Below are 16280 nucleotides of genomic sequence, written 5' to 3' on the forward strand. Positions count from 1 at the left end.
CTACAGTGGATCACCGGAAGAATCAAGCCATTCTACTAAAAGTCTTGAGAGACCACATTGCTTTCTATGTACGCTTTTTACTGTAGGTTTATTTAAATTTCTCAAAGAAAATAATCTAAAAGACGATTCCCTTCTTCCTTAAATTTAGCATTTGCTTATTTAATAGCATTATCTGAATAACTATAAATGATATACATTAACTATGAATATCTTGATATGATTTCTTTTCCTTTGTTTTTGTCTTTTTTCCTTAAGCTTACTGCTTTCCATCACAAACAGGAAAAAAAAATACATACACACATATTCTAAAAGATTATAATGCATAAGATCTTTTTTTCCCTTACATTTGATGCAGCGGGAGGTGACAAATCCATTGCAGGATTACAAATCTTGCATAATAGTCAGATAGGCCCTAAATCAATCTTGCATTAAAGTCGCAAATCATAACAAAGATGCAGTCAATATAGGAATGACCTAAAACTGTTATAAAATGCTCATTCCAAGCATTTGTGCTAATAACTAGGTAATTTTTTCTGCTCTTTTTATAAGCAAACTATCATCCTTATCCTTTCTTTAAGAAATTGTAGAAATTGACCTTCCTTAAACAAGTTTGCATCCCAACAGAAGTCAGACAATTCACCAATTAACCTAATTTATTTATTTTGTCTAACTGTATTGGCTGGTTCTTATTATATCTTTATGACACCATTTTAAGGAGCTGGCATTTGAGGAGAATAAAGAGGAGGAATTGAGGTATGGAGAGAGAGAGAAAGAAGAGATTCAATTCAAGAATAAAATTAAAATTAAACATAAAATTTCTGATATTCTAAAATATTCAAAAGATCAGTTACATATTTTCATTCCTAAGAAAAATATATTTATAACAATCTATTCTCCTAAGGATAGATTTTGTTTATAAATACAAATTAAATGAATATATGCATGAAGTTTATGTCCATAAAGAATATATTCATGAAAAATGTATTGATAAGAATTCTTTATAATCAAAAACATGTCCTTATACCTGTCAGTGTATCCCTCCCTCAGGCCCTTGGTCTCTAGCTGCAGTAGAAACAGAAAGAATATTATTCAGCAAATTAGAGGAGAAACAAATTGATAATAACTTAAAAGCAATTATGAAGACAAATAAGAACTGTTTTGCTAAAATGAGTAAAGTCAAAAGAAACAAGTTCATTTGGTGAATTGGCTTTGGCTAACTGACCTAGAGTCCATTTCTATGTAAGCCTGGTTCTTCTAAAGTGAAGTCAGCCAAAATTTTAATAGCAGTTGGCTGCAGCCAGGTTATGTTTCATTTACATAGATAATGGTCCTCATATCTGCTCCCCATTTTAGTTTGTTTTGATATCATCCTTATTCCGGATCAGTTTATTTGTTTACATCTTTCTTTCTCCACCCACTTATTATTGCCTAGATTCTCTCTGCTCATCTAGCACAGACTTAAGAAGAAAATCACAATGAATAGGTTTCTATCCAAATAACGTGTTATCTCCATAGTTCCTTAGGAAAATTATGACACTTATTCTATTTTCTTTGACACTTATTCTATTTTCTTTGAAGGAGACAGACCTCCACCCATTAGGCATGTAGATCTTTGTTAACAAAACTAACATTTGTCTGTTTTGGCATTTGAAATTTCCTCGTAATCTATTTTCTATTCTCAGTTTGTTGAAAATTTGTTTTTTAATGATCCATTTAATTGTTCAGCAGAAATTCTGATGATTCTTCATTGCAACATCTATTCTAGTTATCTGAACATTGATATATATATATATATATAATCTCCATCTTCTTCTTCCCATCTCTGCCATTCTGATAGACACAATAGCTTTAGTAAGAATCTTTGTAGGAACCCCTCCCCAAAGCAGGTCTTTATGTGTTTAAGTAAACTATATCACTGATAAAATGTTTCTTGAGTTCTCCACCTAATTTTATAATAATAAGTTGTTTTTCTCTAAGTTTCTAGCCATCACAACTCAAAAGTAAATTTCAAGTTTATAACTATTCGCCATCTTTTTAAAAAAATAAGCATTGTAATTTTTCATATTACATCTTAATTTTCAAATAATACTCTGCCATAAAAAATATGATGACCTACTTTGTCTCTTTTTATAGTTTTTGACTTAAAGCCTATTTGGCCTGACATAAGTATAGCCACCCCTGCTTTCTCATTGTTTCCATTTGCATGGAATATCTTTTACCATCCTTTCACTTTCAATCTACATGTGTTCTTAAAGGTGAAGTGAGTCTCTTATAGGCAGCATAGTTGAGGCTTGTGTTTTTTATCCATTCTATGGCTCTTAATTGGAGAATTTAATCCATTTATATTCAAAGTAACTATTGATAGGTAAGAACTTACCATTTTGTTAATTGTTTTCTGTTTGTTTTGTAAATCCTTTTTTCCTTTCTGCCTTGATTGCTGTCTTCCTTTTTGGTTTGATAGTTTTCTATAGTGGCATGCTTTGAATCTTTCTTTTTTATCTTTTGTATATCTACTACTGGTTCTGCTTATGGTTACCCTGAAGCTTATATAAAACATCTTATAAAAGTCTATTTTTAGCTGATAACTTAACTTTGATTGCACAGAAAAACTTTACACTTTAACCCCCATACACTCACATTTTGTTTTTGATGTCACAATTTATATCTATTTATAATTTGCATCCTTTAACAAATTATTATAGCTATAGTAATTTTTAATAGTTTTGTCTTTGAATCTTCATACTAGAAATATAACTAATTTATACATCACCATTACAGTATTAGAGTATTTTAAATTTGACAATGTACTTACTTTTACCAGTAAGTTTTATGCTTTCATATATATTCATGTTACTAATTAACGTCCTTTTCCTTCAGCTTGAAGAAGTACATTCAGCACTTCTTAAAAGGCAGGTCTAGACTCCTTCAGCTTTTGCTTGTCTGAGAAAGTCTTTATCTCACCTTCATTTTTGAAAGACAGGATTACAAGGTGCAGTTTTTTGTTTGGCAGGTTTTTTTTTTTTTTTTCAAGATTTTGAATATTATCATTTAACCCCCTTCTGACCTGCAATGTTTCTGCTGAAAAATCCGCTGATAGTCTTATGGGATGGGGAGGGTCCTTGTATGTAACAAGTTACTTTTTCTTTGCAGTTTTTAAAATTCTCTCTTTGGGTTTATCTTTAACAGTTTGATTACAATGTGTCTGGGTGTGTATCTCTCTGATTCATCATATTTGGTGTTCTTTGGTCTTCCTGGATCTGTAGTTCTATTTCTTTTTCCAGGATTGGGAAGGAGGTGAAAAAGTAGAGCCAGCATGTAAAAATGACTCAGAGAAGTTGGGCTATTGAAAGAGCAGGGGAAAGGACAAGCAGCAGGAGGAGGATGTGTTGCCCACGTCCTATTATGCTAGTGAGAAATAGTGTTATATTAATGGATGATGAATGGAAAACAGAGCTTTCCTAACCCTTTTTTAAATGTAAACTTTAAAAGGAGAAGCATAGAATACTGAAGAGAAAAAATTAAAGTTCATGATGAGAAAAGAGATTATAAGAGAGAATCTAGCTTCTCTAAATGATTTCAGATTCCCAGGTAAAGGTACACCATATTTCAGGGTACTAAAAATATTTGCCATTGAAGTGTCATATTACTGACATCAATTCTTAAAAACATACACATACACAAAGAGGAAATATGGGAAAACATGCTTTCAATTGTCCAAACAAAAGACAAGATAGATCCTGCAGAGCAGTGAGCTCAGTATCAATAACATGCAAAATGTTAGACTATATTATTAGAGTCAGGGTATGTAAATGTTTAGAAAAGGAATCCAAAATCACCAACCCCTTGCTTGTGATCACTTAGAACAAAGTGTGTATATTTTACTTTAATTCCTTTTTTGATAGAGTACTAGACTAGCAAATCAAAGAACTACAAAATATGCAGAGGAGGTTAGCAAACAACACTCCACAGGCCAAATCTAGCTGGCTGCTTATTTTTGCAAATAAAGCATTATCAGAATAAAGCCATGCTCATTTGTTTACATTTATTTAAGAGAGTGTGGTTGTCTTCTCTTTCTCTCCCTATGTTATGTACTGAATGTTTGTGTTTCCCCAAAATTTGTATGTTAAAATCCTAACCCCCAGTGTGGCTGTGTTTGGAGATGGGGTCTCCAAGGAAGTAATTAAGGTTAAATGAAGTCATAAGGGAGGGGCTCAGATCTAATAGGATTAATGTACTTATAAGAAGAGATACCAGAGAGCTCACTCTTTCTGTCTCTCTCCCTACACACACTTACCAAGGAAAGGCCATGTGAGGACATAATGAGAAGGTCTATACAACAAGAAGAGAACTAGACTTCACCAGGCACCTTGATCTGAGACTTGTAGCCTCCAGATCTGTTAGAAAATAAATTTCTGTTTTTTAAGCCATCTAGTATATTGTTATGGCAGCCTGAGCAGACTGATTCATTCTCTCAGTCAATGAGGAACTGAGGCCTGCAACCAAACCATGTGTGAGTAAGCCTTCTTAAAGGTTGATTCTCTAGCCCCAGTCAAGCCTTCAGCTGTGTGAAGTCCTGGTGCTATGGGTCAAATGTGTCCCCAAAAGTCCATGTACTGGAAACTTGATGTCCATTGTAATAATAGTGTTAAGAGAGTAGGAAATCCTATTATGGTAATTGAAAGGTGGGGCCTTTAAAAGGTGATTAGATTGGGGCCGAGCCTGTGGCGCACTCGGGAGAGTGTGGCGCTGGGAGCGCAGTGACGCTCCGGCCGCGGGTTCGGATCCTATATAGGAATGGCCAGTGCACTCACTGGCTGAGTGCCGGTCACGAAAAAGACAAAAAAAAAAAAAAAAAAAAAAGGTGATTAGATTGTAACAACTGTACCCTCATGAATGGATTAATCCATTTATGGTTTAATGGGTGGTCATGGGTGTGGTTCTGATGGCTTTATGTGGAGAACAAGAGAGCAGGTTAGCGCTCATGATCAGCCCATTTTTGCCATGTGATACCCTGGTCACAACAGGACTTGTAGAGTTCCCACCAAGAAGAAGAAGGCCCTCACCAGATGAGTCCCCTGGACTTTAGACTTCCCAGCCTCTGAAATTTTGCTTCTTTACAAATTACCCAGTTTCAGGTATTCTGCTATAAGCAACAGAAACAGACTAATATAACTGTGCAACATCTTGTGCACAACCTCATAAAAGACCCTGAGCCAGACTTCTCCAGCTAAACACCTCTCAGATTCTTGATCCTCAGAAACTGTTTGAAGTAATAGATTTTTTTGTTTAAGCTACTAAATTTAAGTTTTTATTACCTGTGAACTATGTTTACTATCCTTACAAATGAATCCTAGGCTGCCTCATTGACATGCCTAGTCTTTTACCAAAATCACTGGTAAATCTCAAGCTGTTGAATATAAAAAGATTTAAAACATAAATCAATAATGCTTCCAGTTGACTTTTTCTCCACCACACTGACAGTAGTTATTTTTTTTATAATACAAATTTTGCCCTATTGCATTCCCATTTAAAATCCTCTGATAACTTTCTGTTGTCTACAGATTAAAACCCAGACTTTTTAGTATAGTACACAGTCCTTTGAGGCCTAAGTCCAGCCCTTTTCCCCAAGCATCATCCACAGCATTTCCAGATTCTTGTTTTACTTGATAATAAGCTTCCTGAGTAAAGGGGCATAGTCTCATTCATTGTTATATTTCCAGGGCCCAGTACAGTGCCTTACATAGGGCTGGTGCTCAATAAATTCTGTCTGCTTAACCAAAAATGCTCTATCCTGGTATCTCAAAATGTTATCCCTGACCCCACCTACCAAAAAATCTATTTCTGATCATCATCTTCAATCTTCGTGTCATCTCTCTTCTTAATTTCTAATCTTGTAGGTGTCTCCTACATAATTTTTATAGCACTTATAATAATAAGTTTACATTTAAGTCTTCCCCACTGGACCTAGGATAGAGGCCATAATTCACTTTTTTTTTTTTTTTTTTGCCTTCATAATTGTTGAATCAAACTGAAATCCTTAGCCCCGAACCCTAAGACCTTGGATACAAAGATCCAACTCACAATGTGTCCCGAGCCTCCTCATACCAGCCCTTTTCACTTCACCAAGGGGAAACTCTTCACTTCATTTACAGCATTTTCTTCCTGAGTTGGGCCAGCCTACAATATTGTGCTTCTCCCTATGGCATAATTCCTTAGTTTTGACTCATCACTTTCTGTGACACCCCTGTAAGATCACACCCCTGACCTAAATACCAACCCAGAGCATACATGCCCCACTTATATTCTTTGCTCATTTTATCCCTCCTCCCAGGTTACAGAGCTCTAACGAGAATCCAAGTGACTTCTGCCCACTCCCCTGATGCCCAAGAACTGACGACTGCTTGGGTTTTATCTCACTCACTGTTTTTCACCCACGAAATCTAATATTAGATGCGAGCTACAGCTACATTAAAACTGAGCCAGTTAGTTTCTTGGACAATAGGGGTGTCTGGCCTTGTTCCTTTGAGGAGTCAACCGCTATAGTCAGATCCATTTATGTTCAGCTCTAGAGACAAGAAATACAGCCATTTCCTCTCCTTTCTCCTCTTTATCCACCAGCTTTGAGCTGCAACAAGCAAAGAACATTATGCTTCAGATGAGGTTATGTTAAAATTTGGCAGTCAAGTCTTCAGTAAGGCATTTGGTGAAGCCTTTTCTGACATTGTCACACAAAAGGCAGCAACATAAGTTATATGTAGAAACAGTCAAGTGGACAAATATACAGTCAACTGTTCATACCCAAAGGTACTGAATAATGTGTTATATGTCATTCTGAAGGAGTTTTCTAGTCACACACCATGTGGCTCCGTCTTCAGCCTTTAAATTCATCATTTTAATCCTTAATGTGAATAACAATACAAATTTAATCACTTTCATTCACACAGCCAAGTCATTGTAAATGCATTTTAAATCAAGATTCCATAAAATCTCAGAACGCTAAAATAATATACTATATATTTTCAAGATGAAATTTAATTCAAAAAATGTAGAACTGCACTTGAATAAATGATAATGTCCTCTTTCAAGGTGGAGTCTATAGTTTAATGATGGACCTTATGGAAAAAAATTAAGATTTTAAATATATTTATCTGATATATGAGTGTTTTTGTTTGTTTGGCTTACTGTTTTATTTGCCTAGAAGAGACAACAGTACATAGAGGGCATTCGATACATATTGTTTGAATAAATGAGTCAGGTGTAAGTTCCAATTACTATAAAAAGCCATTAAAACCCTAGGCTGCACTATTAGAAACACAGACCATAGAACAAGGGAAGAGACAGCCCTGTTTTGCCCTCTATTAGCCGGACCACAACTGTAGTAGGATTATGTATCGTTCTGAAAAACATACTAACTTACTTTACCATGGATGTACAAAGCCAGATTATTCAGATGGAAGTTGCAAGAGTGATGATGACACTCAAAATGCAGTGGGAATCCCAGGAGACATGACTGGAGGTGAGGCAGCAAATGTACAAAGAGCCATTTACGTAGAACAAGGGTTACATGTATACTTAGTGGTGCCAATGGATAGAACTAAAACAAGTGACAGGAAGAAATATTTCACGTTAATATAAAGAAAGGATTTTCTGGAAATGAGTCCTATCCAAAGATGCCAGAGATCCCTCAAGATCTAGGAAGTTTCTGCCTTTTGAAGTGGTTGTAAATGGACAACCACTAGTCAAAAATGTTAGAGGGGGAAATAAAAACATCTTAAATTACCAGCCTAGAAAATGCTTAAGATATCGCCAATACTTACTCTTTAAATAACTTCTAAATAAGATGATATCAAAGGTGAAAAAATGTTCTAACAACTCATGAAAACCATGAAAAGATAAAGCAGAAAACACAACCAATTTACTAATCAGTAAGTCATATATATTCCAAGAATATGAGCCTGAGAAAATGTGATGAACTAGAACAATGTAATGATGTAAATGTATTTGATTTTCCTCTGATGTTTTCTAGGAATAGACTTATAAATAAATATTTAAATTATTTTATTCTAATAATTTAATAACCAGTAATAATAAATGATAATAAAAATGACAAATTTATAAAATATTAATGTGAAAATGAATGTTGACAGTTAAGATATAACTTAAGCTAATTCTTTACAAAAGTTTTTCAAAGCAACTGTCTAGGCTCTGATTAAATACCTATAGTATTTGTTGAAATTTATTACTACGATTCTTTGAGATCTAGTCTGATTATTAGAAATTACTTAATGTTAAGTCAAATGTTCTCCTTCTCATTATTTCCACCTATTTATCCTAGTTTTGTTCTCCAGAGCTTCACAAATTTAATCCAAACTTTGCTACACATGACCTTCTTGCAACTGATCAAAAACAGCTATCAAGTGTCTAATTCATTCATACTCCAAGTGAAATATCTTTAGTTCTGTCGTGTGTGTTCCCAAGCAGTGGCCCAAAATCATGCTCATTGCATAACCGTATATATTCCTCAATTTGATTAAAGGACCTCCTAAAGTGAGTCTTTTGTGTGGAGTTGAGAAGCTCTTTTCCAGCCTTTTCAGAACTGAATATAGTACCCTGGTGATGGAGTTTGGATGTGTTGTCCCCTCCAAAACTCATGGAAATTTGATCTCCAATGTGGCAGTGTTGGAAACTGATTGAGTCATGGGGGCAAATCCCTCATGAACGGATTAATGCTCTCCCTGGGGGAGGGGAGATTAATGAGTGAGATCTCACTCTATTAGTTCCCGCCGGAGCTCGTTGCTTAAAAAGACCCTGGCACCTTCTCTCCCTCTCTTGCTTCTCTCTCTTGCTTCCTCTCGCCATGTGATCTGCTTGTACCTGCCGACTGACTGCCACTTTCCGCTATGAGTAGAAGCACCCTGAGGCCCAGGCCAGATGCAGCTGTCCCCAAATCGTAAGCCAAATAAAACTCTTTTCCTTATAAATTACCCAGTCTCAGGTATTTCTGTTATAGCAACACAAAACGGACTAAAACACCTGGTGAGGTCTTCTGCATGGAGTTGAGAAGCACTCTTTTCCAGCCCTCATTATGGATATTCAATTACTGTTTATTCAAGATCACAAAAAACCTTTACTTATTTTGAGCTTATTTTCAACTCTAACTGAAATACCTCTCATCACTCAATATAAATCATCGTATTATCCAGCAGTGGTATTGATCAACACAAGGAGCTATGTAGGTGTACAAGGACATGAGGTCTTCACGTATTAATTTTGGAAATAACAAGGTATAATCTAACCAGTCAATAATGTATGAGAAGAAAATACTGTTATCTACACCTAGATATAAGAGCCAAACACAGATTAAATGACTCATTCATGGTCACATAGTTAAGAAACAAAAATGAGACTAGAATTACCTAAATCTAGACTCCTGCACTTTTCACTGCACCACACTGCCTTCTGGTGTGTTATCCATGCTTTCCATCTATAGCATAATTTATGGCAAATAAAATTATCCAAATAGAAACATAGAATTAGGGTAAGAAATAAGTTTAAACATATAACAATTGCTTGTTTATTATCCTCCTTTGTATGTTTTTTAAATGTCCAAACAAAAGTTTCACGCTTGTTTAGTACTTAAAAACAAGATTTTTCGTATAACATTTAAAAAAGAAACTACCTTTAATTCAAGCTGGCAGGTAATTTTTCTTAAAGGTCTAGAATGATGAAAGTAGCATTTTATGCTAAAACTCTTGAGACTGTAAACAATATTAGAAGAATTATGTGGCCGAACTAAACACTATGAACTATGGATTCAAAATTTATTAGCATAGACATAAAAGCCATTTAAAAGATTGAAAATGATACAGTTTTCACTAGGTTTTCTGTTCCTTGCCAGCAGGGAATTGACAAGTCCATTACAGCCATAAACCTATGTCTGCAGAGAGTATTCAGGTGGGATCCTGCCTGACACAGACTGTGGCTGATGCCTGGGAAGCAAGACGAAGGTCCCTGAATTGGAGAACCTAAAGAACCTGTTATATGTAATTTACACACCATTCAATGGCCCCCGAAAATCCTATTTTCTCATAGCTCAGTGACAGTTCAGTGCATCTACAATGATTTATTTTTTTAAATTGTCGTGGTATATTTCAGGGTAATGTCGCACAGGTAATTTGATAGAGAACGATATTCCCCCTGAATTCACTGAAATCTCTGTACCTAGTTCTAATGTAGCTTAAGTGGTGGGGGGGGTGCAAATTTATCGTTTCTGCATACTAAATATATCCCAACACTGTGATACCCTAGTCAGGTGTATCAGGGTAATCATCATGCTTAGCAAAAGATGCTTATTTTATCACATGATTGGCTAGAATGACTCAACCTTTCACTTTCCCTGAGAGTGACACTTTCCATGGTAATCTGAAGGTCTGACATTTTACCTGATCATATTTTATTTCATTCTCTTACATTCTGCTCTCAGGAGCCTCATTTGGCCCTTTTTGGCTTTGACTCACATTCCAAAACCTGAAAACATTTTCTACCATAAAATATTCATTAAACTGTGGAAGAAATTTTTCCCTTACCGTTTTATTCTCTCAAAGACAATGAAGAGAGAAACTCTCCTCTCCCTGGAGGATTTAATCATGTTTCCTCTAAAAATGAGCAGCTTACAACAATCACAGTAATTTACTTTCTTTAATTTATTGTGGAATATTTTGAAGTGACGTAAAAAGCATTGGACTTAAAATAAGAAAATGTGACCTTGAATCCAGTCTCTGGATTCCACTAGCTTGCTAAAGTCCCTTCATCTCTCTAGTCTATGTCTGGGTTTTGTTCACTTTTAGGTACAAAAACAATACCTACTTTAGAGATATTGTGATGATAAAATTAAACTCATGTAAAACCAAGTAGGTAGCCAAAGTGTGTGAATTTTCTAGATAGAGATATGATTTCTCTCAGTAAGGCTACTGACTTTTTAAATCCCCAGAGTTCCAACCATACTGTGGATGTTCAGCAAATAAATATTAATATCTAAGGAAATAAGAGCCAATATGATAACAGACAGTGGTAAAATCTCTTCTGAGCATATTAAATGTGTGCTACTAATGGCACTTTATACATTGAAAACATTGATAGAAAACATCACAGAAGTATTATTTCCTGTCAGACTTTTTTCAAAATAAAGCCAAGAAATTTTATTTTCAAAGATCCATATTTTATATTCCCTTAGAAATAAAGACTTGAAATCCTTAACAATCAAAGACTCAAATGCAAGGTTACATCTCTAAACCACAGGAATCTAAAATCTAATTGTAAAAAATTACTTTCTTAGCTCTTGCTCCTTTTCCCATGCCCCATTATTTCCTTACTATTAACCCTCATTATAATTAGTTCTTGATGGATATATGATGGCATAAATCAGATATAATTTTTAATGATAAAATGGTTATATATTTTAAATGTATAGAATATTCTTGATATCAGAGATGTCTTCTTTATCTTTCATAAAAGAGATAGTTCTCTGCAATTATGCTGCTGAGGAGAGAACCATTGGAAAAAGATTTGTATGATTCTAATTTATTTACTATATTAACAAAGCTCGTGTTGTAACAAGATGGTCACTACTTATAAGGAATATGGCCACAGGGTTATTATTATTAAGTATATAAATATTTATTTGAGCATTTCTATAATATTGTAAAGAAAGAAAGTTTATTTTTCATGGAAAAATCTAGATCAGGCAATTCCTGCATCAAGTTCAATCAATCCTTAGAGAAATCATGGCTCTTACGAGTGGCCTGCTTAATGGGGCTAACAAGGGCACTACAGACCATCATGTGTAAAATTTAAATAATGGGAGATATATTCAGAAATCTTTTAAGATACTGCTTCAGTCCATTTTGTCTGCTATAATAGAATACCACAGACTAGGTCATTTATAATAAACAGAAATTTACTGGCACACAGTTCTGAAGGCTGGGAAGTTCAAGATTGAGGGGTTGGCACCTGGAAAGGGCTTTCTTGCTGAATCCACTCATACAGAAGGTGAAAGGGCAAGACAGAGCAAGATGGGGCTGCGCTTGCCCTTTTAAAATGGCACCAATCTCACCCATGAAGGTAGAGCCCTGATGGACTAATTATCTCTAAAATGTCCCTCCTCCTAATACTATTACAATGGCAATTAAATTTCAACACTAGTTTTGGAGGGGACTAACATTCAAACCATAGCAGGCACTCCTGTGTTTATAAAATTCATATATTGGCAGCAGAAGGGGATTATTTTCTCATTATTAATACAAACTCTTTTTCTCCCAGGAATAAGTAATAGAGCTGCTGAAGATTCTGAGGTCTCTGAAAAGTCATACAATGAATTGGATGCTTACTTGGGTACAAATTAAGAAGAAGCCAGCTGAAGTTTCCAAATGTAAAGCTTTTTTGATACTGAGAAGAGGGACCAAGAGACTGAAATCCTAAGGTAATTTGGAATAAAAATAGCTATGAAATATGCACCCAATACAGATTTTGTTATGTCATCATCCCGGTCTTTCCAGCCAACAAGCTCTCTCTTGAGGGCCCCAGTATATGAGGGTACTTCAAAAAGTTCATGGAAACTATACATCCAACAATGGATTAATATCCAGAATATACAAGAAGCTCAAACAACTTTACAATAAAAAAACCCCAAATAATCCAATTAGAAAACGGGCAAAGGAGCTGAACATACATGTTTCAAAGGAAGACATACAAATGACCATCAGGTATGTGAAAAAGTACTTGACATCGTTAATCAGAAAAATGCAAACCAAAACCACATTGAGATATCATCTCACCACAGTTAGGCTAGCTATTATCAAAAAGACTGAGAATAACAAATGCTGGCAAGGATGTGGAGAAAGGGACACTCTTCTGCACTGTTGGTGGGACTGTAAATCAGTACAGCCACTATGGAAAACAGTATGGAGGTTTCTCAAACAGCTACAGATAGAACTACCATACAATCAAGCAATCCCACTTTTGGGTATATACCCAAAGGAATGGAAATCATCATGTCGAAGGGATACCTGCACTCCCATGTTCATCACAGCTCTGTTTCCAATAGCCAAGACATGGAACCAACCTAAATGTCCATCAATAGATGACTGGATAAGGAAAATGTGGTATATATACATGATGGAATACAATTCAGCCATAAAAATAATGAAATCCTGTCATTTGCAGCAACCTCGATGAGCCTGAAAGACATTGTTAAGTGAAATAAGTCAGGTACAGAAAGATATATACTACATGTTCTCACTCATATGTGGGAGCTACAAAAACCAAAAAAAAGAAAGTTGAGCTTAGAGAAGTAGAGAGTAGAATTGTGGTTAAGAGAGTCTGAGAAGGCGAAGTGGGAAGGGAGAAATGGAGAAGTTTAACAAATACAAAATTATAGGTAGGTAGGGAAAATAAATTCTAGAGGTTTACAGTAGTGCTAAAAATCTATAATAAACAATAAATTACTGTATGCTTTCAAATGGCTATATGAGAGGAGCTCAAATGCTTTCATCACAAAGAAATGATAAACTTTTGCAGTGATAGATATGCTAATTACCCTGATTTGATCATCACACATTGTATACTATTACATTGTATATAACATTGTATTGGAATATAACTCCGTACACCATAAATATGTACAATTAATATGTTTCTAATAAAAATACATTTTAAAAAATAATGAAAAAGCAATTTAATGTATGGTATCTAATAGACTGGGGGAGGCAGTTATTTATTATAAAAGTGAAGAGGAGATTTAAAAAAATACATAAAATATTGACTCTCAAACTGTATTGTCAGAAGACAACTTTTTATCCCATGGAATTCTGTAGGTTTTAGAATTTTACCTTGAAATCTGTTTCCTCCTTTCCACCTACCATCTTAGTAAGATTTTTGAACTCTGTTATGTGAATTATTATAGTTACCCCTCAGCTGCTCTTCCTGCCTCAAATTTCTTTTTCTTCCATTTTATCCTCCATGGTGCTGACAGAAGGACGTAATATTCAAACCAAATCAAGTTTCACATCTCTCCAGATCCCCATTCCCCTCAGGTTTTCCAACCTTCAATGGTTTGGTTTACATCCCTGTACCAAACAGTTGGAACTCCTTGGCATGGTGGCCATGTACTCTGGTCCTGCTGGACTCTCCAGCATCATCTCCCACAGGCACCTCCCACTGTGCAACCTACTTTGCTCAGAAACACTGAGCCACCTGTGGTTTCCAAGTTCTTTGACTTTGTAAGTTATAGTCCTTCAGCCTAGAATGTTCCCCCTTCTCAAGACTCACTCACACAATGGTCTTAATGAAACCAATTTCACCTTGAGAGGCACCCATTTAAATTAAAGCACTTGATGAAAATTAAAGTACAAATACTATTCAATATAGTATCCTTTATGGTCAATTTAATTTCCTTACCATCTTCTACTCATATTCCTTTCAACATTAATTTAGAAATATTTGAGTGTCAATAGACTTCTTCTGTGCTTCCTATACTTACCACATTACATAGTAATTACCTGTTTATGTGCCTATCCCCTCCATAACGATGGACCAAAAAAAAATGCTCATTTCCTTAACAGACTCTCTGTGCCATTTACCAGGTAGACAAACCCTACCCATACTTTCCAAAATTTCTTGTGCATCACTCATCTCCTACTTCAGAATTCTTCTAAATAAACCTGAAGGAGAAGGACCCACAGCTAATCCCATTTTCCACTGGGATAATCCATATTACACCAAACCTTTGATAATCTTAGAAAATGGTATGGGATTTTACGTCCCAAAATACACAATAAGTCTCCAGGATTGCCAGGGTAACCCAATTGTATTAGTCTGTTTCTGTTGCTTATAATGAAATACTTGGAACTGGGTACTTTGTAAGAAAGGGAAATTTGTTGCTTATAGTTTCGGAGACTGGGAATTCCAAAGTCCAGGGAACACATCTGGTAGAGGTCTTCTTTAGTGGTGGCCTTAAAGCAATGCAGGGGTCTCACATGGCAGAGAATGGCAGAGCAAAGAGAAGAACTCTCACATGCTCTCCTTTTAAAGCCCTCAGAACCACACCTCTGACTAACATTATTAATACATTCACTAGAGCATGGTCCAACAATCTAATCACCTCCCTAAGGCCACACCTTTCAATCATCACAATAGGATTTCCTACTCTCTCAACACTTTCACAGTGGGGGCCAAGTTTCCAATACCTGGAACTTTGGGGTCACAATTTTAGCCTCAATGAATTTGGGGGGGGGGAATTCAATCCACAACACTGATGAAATTAATCTTATTCTATGAAGTATGAGACAGTGCTTTATTGTAAGTATTAAGGTTAAATATAAAACACTTAAGTTTAGGCAATACCAGGATAAATTACTGAAAACATGTGCATGCACACACACATGGTTAGTGTACCATTTACATTATTCCTTCAACAAGCTAAGTAGGGAATGAGCTAATTGGAAAAAAGGACTCATAACAAGGAGGATGAACTAATTTATAAAGGTCAGTCCCTCACTGCCTCAGCTGCCAATGACTTCCAGCTGGTATATCAGTGATTTCTTTTACAATGGATTTCTTCCTCCAGCCTGAACAAGGAACTGAAGTTATTTCTCGGCCTGATTATTGTGATCCACAGAAAACCTGATTCAGAATTCTCCACGAAAGAAGCAGGGAGATGAGCACCTGATGCCCTATGCTCAGTGATAGGATGGCTGGCCAGATCCTAATGTTGAAATATTTAGTAGAAAACTAGAGTTTCTAGCAGCCAGAAATATTAGCTTAGGTCTTTATTGGTGCCTCAACAGTCTTTCTTTCTTAAGAACAATATGAATGTTTTAATCTCTAGAGAAACCACTAAAAGAATATAACTAATAAGCTGAGAGAAAAAAATACAATAATAAAAAATAAATAATTATTCTAAAAGAATAAAACAAAGGAGGAAAAAGGAGTATAAAAAGGATTGGACAAATAAAAAAACAAATGGTAATGTGACAGATTTAAACTCAAATATTACAGTAATATCATTACATGTATATTGATCAAATCATTTAATTAAAAGATGACAAAATAAAATGTAATTACAGTTACAAGAAACATACTTTAAATATACTAATACAGAAAAGTTAAAAGTAAAAGGATGGTAAAATATACACCATGAGAACAATACCAGGAAAAATGTGCTATATCTGCCAATAGCAGAAAAAGTGGATGTCAAGGCATAAAGTATTACTGCTGATAAAGAA

General features: G+C 35.3%; 1 protein-coding gene across 1 annotated transcript in view; it reads right to left on the minus strand.

Moving 5' to 3' along the window:
• The window catches only part of ANKRD7 (ankyrin repeat domain 7), a 67384-nt gene that overhangs the window by 18391 nt on the left and 32713 nt on the right, over positions 1-16280 (minus strand). The gene's annotated exons all lie outside the window — the stretch shown is intronic.

Source organism: Cynocephalus volans, chromosome 6 (genome assembly GCF_027409185.1).
Source record: "Cynocephalus volans isolate mCynVol1 chromosome 6, mCynVol1.pri, whole genome shotgun sequence".
Taxonomy (NCBI): domain Eukaryota; kingdom Metazoa; phylum Chordata; class Mammalia; order Dermoptera; family Cynocephalidae; genus Cynocephalus; species Cynocephalus volans.